Below are 9,413 nucleotides of genomic sequence, written 5' to 3' on the forward strand. Positions count from 1 at the left end.
GCCTCTGGGTCACAACCTGGTGAGAACAGCACACAATCTGCTCCACAGCAGTTGGAAGCAGGGACATCCGAGGTTGCTGGCACTTAGAGGACTGCTGGAGGTCACAATTCCGCTGAGCCCGAGTCAGGTGATGAGCCTTTGGACTCGGTCCTAAATCAATTGGTTTAGCTGCACCAAAATCATGGAACATCAGTAAGGGTGTCATATAAGTATAATAATTTTCATTATATTTTTCTGGTTTACTGTGAAGTAGGTTTATGGAAGTAAATATAGTTGGGTCTGTCTGTGTGTGATTTACTTACATTAGGAGTCAATTAGACTGCAAGCTTGAAGTCATCAAATGAAGCTAGGTGTAGAAATGTGCTTGAGATGCTAATGATTAAACTTGGATGCTGGTTTAGCGTGTAAGGAGTGAAGGGGATTTGCATTTTTAGATAAATGAAGAGAGATTTGGATTTCAAAGGGATTGCAGCCTGTTTACAATTAGCCAGATAAGCAAGGCTAAGGAAGGTGTTTATTTTTCCCAAAGGTTACTGACAATAAATAGCAGCAACATGAAAGTTTTTATATTGTGAGGAAGATACTGTTTCAAATATATATTAAACAATAGAATTTACATATTAAAAAGAGAGATACATATATAAAGGGGAAGGAAGGACTATGTGTGAGGAGAAAGCCATGTGAGATCCAACAGAGGTGTGTGAAATAACGTCAATGAAGGCTCCAGTATTTGTGCATAAGTCTGCAGTCTACTGAAACTGAAGCTGGAGAAAAGACATTTGGAATTCCAGTGTTCAGGGTATTGTGCTAATTTTCTGGATTGGTTTAAAACCTAAAATCTATTTTTGGACCATTGCCTTAATGGGATTGTAACTGGGAGTCAGTTTAAATAGGGATTTTAGGACTTATTATAATAGTAAGTTATTTGTAGTCTTATGTATGTGCTTGGAATCTTTTATTTTGTTAATATATATTCCAAATTAATTTTTAAAAACTCTCTCAAAGTCTTGATGGACTTATTACTTCTGAGTTCAGTGCATGTATCTCGTAATAAATACAAATTGCAAAGCCGTTGTGATAGCAGGAACAAATTTCCTCTGTGGATTTGACCTGCCTGGCACACATCATCTGCCGAGTCACAGCTGCAGTCCTCGGATTGCAACATACAATGGAGCAGTCAACACTGGCAGGATGGTGGCTGCCACGGAGACCTTGGCCCAGGACATTGGTCCTGCACTGCTGCAGGAGCTGCACTCATCAATGAAGCCCTTGGTGACATCTATTAGTGTCAATACAAGAGGGGTGGGGTGGGGCACTTTGATCTCAATCCTGCTCCCCCGTATCCTCAAGGAGTCTGCCAGGGGCTCTCGGGCACCCATAGAGAGGAGGACCAGCAGCTGGACACCCTAAGGCCATCCACTGAGGTGAGTCCAGCACTTGGCGGCCAATCCAAATCCCCTCTTCCTGAGACCCCATCACTTCCAGCTCCACAGGCCGAGAAGGGTGCACCTGCCCAAAAGCAAGACACCCAAAGCAGGTTAGGGCCCTCCAGTTCTCGGCCCTGCAGAGCATGCCTGCCAAAGTCATTACAGACAACAGAGCGTAATATTCAGCAGGCTGCCTTCACCTCCGCTGTGGATGTCTGGGAAGAACCAAGATGTAGTGGTAGGGTTAGGAAAGTTACAAAGGTCTAGGAGCGCAATGGTGGAATGGGTGTTCATAACATGCATATAATGCACACAAATGTAAATAGAATTGCACCCATTTCACATCTCCTCTTACGTAAACCTTTTTATTGATGAGCTGTGTTGCTGTCAACCAGGTGTGATACCATGGTCCCTCCCCCACTTATCGCACATGTCACTATTATGGGCCTCTGGTCTATATAGTGCGCTTCCCTATTGCCACAGTGTGTGCCCTTTTTGTACATCATTCTTGACATTAGTGATATCTCAATCTTAATTTTAAGTGTGCCAGTGGAAAGAACCTCATTCACACGCTTTGCATGGTCATGTCATGTTTCCTCTTGATTGAGGCAGAGGTGTTTTCCTATCTCATCTGCATTCTTAAAGGTGATGGTGCAGTGTACAAAGAGAGATGTGTCCACGCATGGAGAAGGGTCATATATAGTGCATTTCCATGTGCTGTCTGTCCCTCAGCAGGGCCATGCCATGAGCCCATACTCAGCGTTTGTGAGCACTGCTGTCAGCCAACCGCATTTTTGACTTTCAGATTGTACATCTGTTAAGCTCACCAATAAGTGAGAACACCTTGTCACCTCAAGGTGACGAAGCTCAGCCCCTCTCAGCCATATTATTGTCCTGGCGCTCGGATGTCCAACCTTGTGTGTCTCTCACCTTGCAATTGTGTATTTTGTGGGGATAAGGCTCTCTCCACAAACTTGGGATGCAGCGCTGTGCGTCCCCTCACCTGAACACTCGCCGAGGTCACTGATGCTAATTCCAAATGGTCATTTCTGACAGGCAATAGAGGCTTTGAGCATGCTCTGGAAATGCACATGGTTACTTTAGACAGTGTGGAGGGGGGAAGTGGGGTAGGAACAAATATGTACTGAAGCTGAAATGTGCTTTTTATTCACAATGAGCCTTGAGGGCTTCATGGTGCGTGTGCATTGTGGACTTGGCATGGGCCAGGGTTGGCCATGAGGGCACAAAGTCAATGTTAAAAAGGAGGCATTTTAATGTCTGGTGGGCAAATGTTTGATGTTGTCATGCTCAAGTGGTTCACATCCATATCAAGCTCAGGATAAATGCAGCCCAGGACCTCTGACTGAGAGGGCCAGATGTCAGTGTGATTTGGAAGAATGCACCACAGGCGGCTGAATCATCTCTAAATGGATTCACAGCAGCAGAACGTCATCGGCTGCCTTGTCCTAAGTGTGAATTATCTGATTCACCATCGATGTTACACCGATGCTTCAGATGGATCTCCTTTGAGGAGCCTAGTCACATTGAAGGCAGGCAGCTACGACACCACCGACGATTGACCAACAGCTCTTGGCTTTTGGAGGCTGTCATTGTGACTGGGATGCTGTAGAGACACGGGAAGAGGCAGCTCCTTCTTATGCCAGGGCGCCCTCCTCCAGTTAGCACCTCATCTCAGTTAGGACACATGCTGCCAAGGGGTCATTATTCTTCAAAGGATCAGGACATTGAGCCTAACGTATAACTATTATCATGAAGAGATATTAATGTCTATAATGTTATTGGAAATTATTATTTAAATAGAAATGTTGTGGGGTGTGTGTCTGTATGTGTCTTAATTGGATTAAAGCCAGCTGGTCTGGGTGCTTTGATGTATAGAAAGAAGTAGGTTTGAAATGGTAATTCAATAAACAGGAGAAGTTTAGAAATGTAGGTGTCAAGGGGGAAATTTGCATTTTTAAATAAACAATTCAAAAGAATGGGTGAAATCTTGCAACTAGCTGGGAGACGCCAAACAACATGTTTATATTATTAATAAAATTAGTGGGATAAAAATGTTATTGTTAGAAGATGTGATGTTAAAAGCCTAGGATGCAATGGAAAATTTACATTCAAAGGAAAGTCTAGGTATAAACAGAATGGAGTTTCTGTGTGCAAGGTGGAGGCATTTAAGATCTAACCAGCCTGTAGGTGCACAACTGAGTCTGCAAAGGAATCAAATTACAAGGAACCTCATTTTGAATATGTAAGTTCAAATGTGCTTTGCCTGGTGTCTGTTTAAAGTCTATGGGTTCTCAATGAAGATTTAGCTGGGAGTAACTAATTTGGTGATTTGTTTAAAAAGTTATTATGGTAATAAATTGTAGACATGTATATGTGTTTAATTTGTTGTTAAATTAATAAAACTTTAATTTAGTTTTATATAAAATCCTCGAGGTTCAGTGGTCTTCTTCCTGAATTCAGAGATGGATCTCAAACATACCTGTTGAAAATATAGGTTATGACAGTTATTCAAGTTTCCCTCTGGGATTTAAACAGCTCAGCCTTTACCAACTGCTATGTCATAATGATTGGGGGCTCGTGGTGGGATATATTTGTAATTCTTTGATTGGTGGAATTAGTGAATCTCAAGGCTATGAGTACAAGAAGCACATTGAATTCAGGAGTGGGTGTAAGGTTTTTTGTAAGTTGTGAGACTGCAAGATGGCTTTCGCAATTGCTAAGACTTTTCTGGGGGTAGAACATATAACTCTGATTGGGCTACAAAATGTATCTAAGAATAAGGTAATAGAGTTGGCAGATAAGTCAAAATTAGGATTACCTGTAGGGATGAAGAAAGCAGATATAATTAAAGGTATAGCATAACATCTACAGTGTGAAGTGATACCTGACACTCGTGAGTCACAGCTGGAGGTCATGAGGCTTCAGTTACTAATGAAGACGCTTGAATTTTAACAAGCAAAGGAATGGAAAAAACTTGCATTAGAAGCAAAGGAAAGAGAAAGGGATTTCAAAGGGAGCAAGCAGAAAGGCAGGAGAAAGAAAGGAGCTGGAACTGGAATTTCAGGCAAGGGAGAAGGATAAAGAAAGAGGGTTAAGGGAAAGAGAGAAAGAAAGAGAAAAAGAATACCTGCTTAAAAGACTGGATGTTAAAAAAAGAGATCTCATATTCTGAGGAGAGTTCTGATGATCAAAATATCTTTAACCTAAAACCAAGTGGGGAGATGTTTGATTTTTACAAGCAGTTCCAAAATTTGGGACAGAAATGTTGAAGCATTCTTTATTTCATTTGAGAATATAGCTAAACAGATGAAATGGCCATTGGGCTACAGGGGTACTAGATATTGTTGTTGCAATCCAGTTGGTGGGTAGAGCGCATGAGGTATATGCTTTGATATCTGAAGAAATATCGGTCAATTATGGAATGGTGAAAAAGGCTATTTTGAGTGCATATGAGTTGGTTCCTGAAGCATACAGGCAGAAATTTAGGCATATGAGAAAACAGCCTGGGCAAACTTTTATTGAGTTTGAGAGAGTAAAACAAAGTCATTTTGGTCGCTGGATACGAGTGTTAAAAATAGAGACAACATATGCAGGTCTTATAGAAGTAATTCTTTTAGAAGAAATTAAAGATTCAATCCATTCAGTAGTGAGAACACATGTGGAAGTACAGAGGGTTCAAACTGTAAGGCAAGCAGCAGAGGTAGCTGATGATTATGAGTCAGTGCATGGAGCTAAACCTTTTATCGTCACCCTTTAAAAGGATAGAAAGTGGAAAAGGTGAAAAGAAAGTAGGTTGCCAGGAAAGAGAAGTAGCTGGAAATTCCCATGAAACTTTTTTTCTCAGAATAAAAAGGAAGGTGCTGGGGCTACGAGTGACATTCGAAAATTGAGGTGTTTTCATTGTAATAATAAAGTGGGGCATATGGCGTCAGTGCAATGGAACTTACAGGGAAAATCTGTTGGAATTATTGGGGTGAATAAAAGTTCTGGAAATAAAGTACTGTAGGTTCTGAGGTTCAGACACAGGAAAAGCCTGTGGTGTATGTACAGGTAAAACAGGAAGAAACAGTGATAGTTAAAGAAGTGGGAATGTGTTCACAATTTACCCAAGATAATTCTATGGGGCAGGTTGCAGAAATGTTTAAAGACTTTGTGTGTGAAGGGAAAATCTTTCCATCTGTACAGGGTGGAGCAGCTAAGGATGTTAAAATTTTAAGAGACACAGGAGCTAGTCAATCCTTAATGTTGAGGGCTAGTGACATTTGTTGCTCAGAGGGAGTATTGCAGGAGGGGTTCATGGAGATGCTAAACCTATCCCCTTGTGGAAGATAAATTTAAAGAGTAAATGGAAGGCAGGTGAAGTTATTGTTGGAGTAGTGGTAAAATTGCCCATTGTAGGGTGTCAATATATTCTGGGTAATGATATAGCTGGGCAACAAATTTTGGTGATGCCTATGGTTGTTGAACAGCCTGTAGAAATAGTTTCAACAGATGTGTTACAGAAGAAGCATCCTGGATTGTGTCCAGATCCTGTGATAATCAGATCACAGGCTTGCAGGTTGAAGCAAGCAAAACAAGAAGGGCAGACAGTTCAAAGGCAAGAAGTTATTGAAATCCAATTAGCAGGGATTGTGTTTGATAACATTGTTCAGGAAGAAAGCCTAGGAGAGGACCACTCAGCTGAAATGTTTAACTCAAGGCAGTTAATCGAGTTGCAGCAGGAGGATTTGCAATTAAAACAGTTATATCAGAAAGCTTACTCAGAAACAGAAGCAAAATGTATTCCCAAATGTTATTACCTTAAGGGTGGTACTTTAATGAGAAAATGGAGGCATGATCATGTCTCAGCAAATGAAAGCTGGAGGGAGGTACATCAGATTGTTATCCCATTAGGCTATAGAAATGAGATTCTGAGGATTGCGCATGAAATTCCAATGGGGGGACATTTAGGAATTAGAAAGATATAGGAAAAAGTATGGCAACATTTTTATTGGCCAGAATTGCAAAGGGATGTAGGCAAATTCTGTAGAACATGCCACACATGTCAAGTCATAGGGAAACCATAAGCAGTGACTAAGCCGGCACCTTTAATTCCAATACCAACATTTGAAGAAGCTTTTACTAGCATCATGACTTATTGTCTCAGAACCCTTCCAAAGACTAAAAGTGGAAATCAATACTTCCTGATAATAATGGATGTGTCCACCAAGTTTCCTGAAGCGATACCTTCAAGAAATATTACAACCAAGAAAATTGTGGAGGAGTTAACTAAATCTTTTACAAGATATGGATTACCTAAGGAAATACAATCAGATCAGGGGTCAAATTTCATGTCACAGCCATTTAAGGAAGTAATGAACAGTTTGGGGATAAAACAGTTTAAGTCAACAACTTACCATCTGGAGTCACAAGGGGCTTTGGAAAGGTGGCATCAAACTTTAAAAACCATGATAAGGGCATCCTGTCAGGATTATCCACAGGTTTGGGATGCAGGAATTCAATTCTTGCTATTTGCTTTTAGCAATGCTCTTAATGCATCGACTGGTTTTAGCCCCTTTGAACTAGTTTATGGTCATGAGGTAAGGGGACCACTGAAATTGATTTATGAGAAATTGGTGGGTCAAAATCCACAAACTACTCCCCTGGGCTTTGTATCAAATTTCAGAGAGAGATTGGACAGAGCATGTGAGTTGGTAAGGGAACATTTAAAGGTGTCACAGCAAAAAATGAAAATGAAGGTAGAAAAGAAAGTGACAGCTCGCAGGTTTGTTTCTGGAAAGGGCTAGTCCTGTTACCTGGGACTAGGTGATTCATTAAATGGAATGTTGAGTGGACCTTACAGGCTTGAAAATAAATTGAGTTAAGTAAATTATTTAATAAGCACTCCAGATAGAAGAAAGAAGCAGAGGGCATGTCATGTAAATATGCTTAAAAAGTACTATGACAGGGAGGAAGAACAAAAAGAGATATTAGTGATGGTGGATGACAAGAAAGAGGTAGAAGTGCAGGACTCTGAAATTGATTTTCCTCTAATTAAATTGGATAATGAGGAGGTGCTTGAAAATTTAAATGAAGTATTGAGTTACCTTCCAGACAAGTGTCAGTGATTTGGAAAAGCTATTGCAGTTACACAAACCTATTTGTGGGAACAAGTTGGGGAGAACTGATTTAGCTATACATGACGTGTCTATACAAGTTTCATCTTCAATACGACAGCATCATTATTGATTAAATCCGGCAAAGTTATCACAAGTACAAAAAGAAATAGATTTCATACTTCAAAATGATATCATTGAGTCTAGTTGCAGTAACTGGAGTTCCCCTGTTGTGCTGGTAGTGAAAACGGATGGAACACAAAGAGTGTGTGTGGACTATCGAAAGGTGAATGCGGTGACAAAAGTGGATTCGTATCCTAGACCATAGTTGGAGGATTGTATTGAGAAAGCGGGACAATTAACATTTATCATTGTGGAAGAATAAAATACATCTACAGGACAACTAAGGGTTAAACAGTTAAAATCATAGTGGAATAGTACAGCACAGTTCCCTCTTTTGTTCTAGCAGGCACACCTGCAACTGCCAGCTAATTGAGCAGGAATGGAGAAAAGGAGTATCATAAACAAGCTTCCTAGAATCCTTGAGACAAGGCTAGGATGTCTGCCCCCAACACAAAGAGACAGGGTCAAGAAATGGTCATCTGTTCTTTAGAGTGTACACCCCCTGGGCACTAAAGATAAGGTCAAGCATGGTTATCTATTCTCTGTCTCACTTTTTTATTACTACGTGAGCTTCCCCCAATATCCTGTATAGTCATAAACTTAGAATAGACTAATTGTGTGACAATGATTCTCAATGTAATTGATCATTGAAAGTTAGACAGCCTTATCACCTTCAAGCTCTTTGATATGTACAACTTCTATTATAAATACGTGTGTGCTCTGATGCTTCCTCAGAGTGCCAGCTAGCTCCATTGTATGCTGCTGGGCTCTCCATGATATCATGATTCAATAAAGACTTCCGAGACAAACCTCCTGGGTCTGAGTGTTCACTCCGTTTTCCGCGACAATCACAAAAATCGACTTGCTGAAATTATATTGGCACGGACCGTTATCAGACAGAGCAAAGGAGATATCGGCTTTTGTGACACCAAATGGACTATATCAGTTCAAAATTATGCCATTTGGTATAAAGAATGCACCTGCGACATTTCAAAGACTGACAAACAAAGTAATTGCAGGCCTATGGAGTTGTGCTGTTTATATTGATGATCTGATAGTTTTCAGTCAGGTGTGGGAGGAGCATTTACACCATCTGTAAGAATTATTTTCTCAATTACAAAAAGCTAATTTGCGGATGAACTTGGCTAAAAGTGTATTTGTAAAAGCGCAAGTTAAGTATCTAGATCATACCATTGGGTATTGTAAGATGGCTCTGAGAAATGCAAAAGTCAAGGCTATCGTGGATTTCCCAGTGCCGACAACAAAAACGAGAAGTTTTGAGGTTTCTGCGCATAAGTGGATTTCACCAGAAATGTGTACCAACTTTTAGCAGTGTGGTTGCTCCACTGAATTATTAAAAAGGGAGAAGGAGTGGACACTGGAGTGTCAGAAGTCACCTGACAGTTTAAAAATGTATAAACTACAACATCAGATTTGGCAGTGCCTAATAATGCCAATCAATTTAAGTTGGCCATTGATGCAAGGGGTATAGGCATTGGGGAGGTACTGTTACAAGAGGATGACACTAGAATTGAAAACTGATCGGGTATTTTTCATGGAAGCTGAATGTACAACAGAGAAGATATTCAACAATCGAAAATGAGACCTTGGGTTTGGTGTTATCATTGCAGCATTTTGAAATTTATGTTGCAAACAATTCATCAGAAACAATTGTTTATATACACCACAACCCTTTGAAGTTTTTGGGCAAATTTTGAGACAGAATTTCCACACTTTTCAGGTGAAG

Source organism: Cetorhinus maximus, chromosome 2 (genome assembly GCF_964194155.1).
Source record: "Cetorhinus maximus chromosome 2, sCetMax3.hap1.1, whole genome shotgun sequence".
In the NCBI taxonomy this organism is placed as follows: Eukaryota; Metazoa; Chordata; class Chondrichthyes; order Lamniformes; family Cetorhinidae; genus Cetorhinus; species Cetorhinus maximus.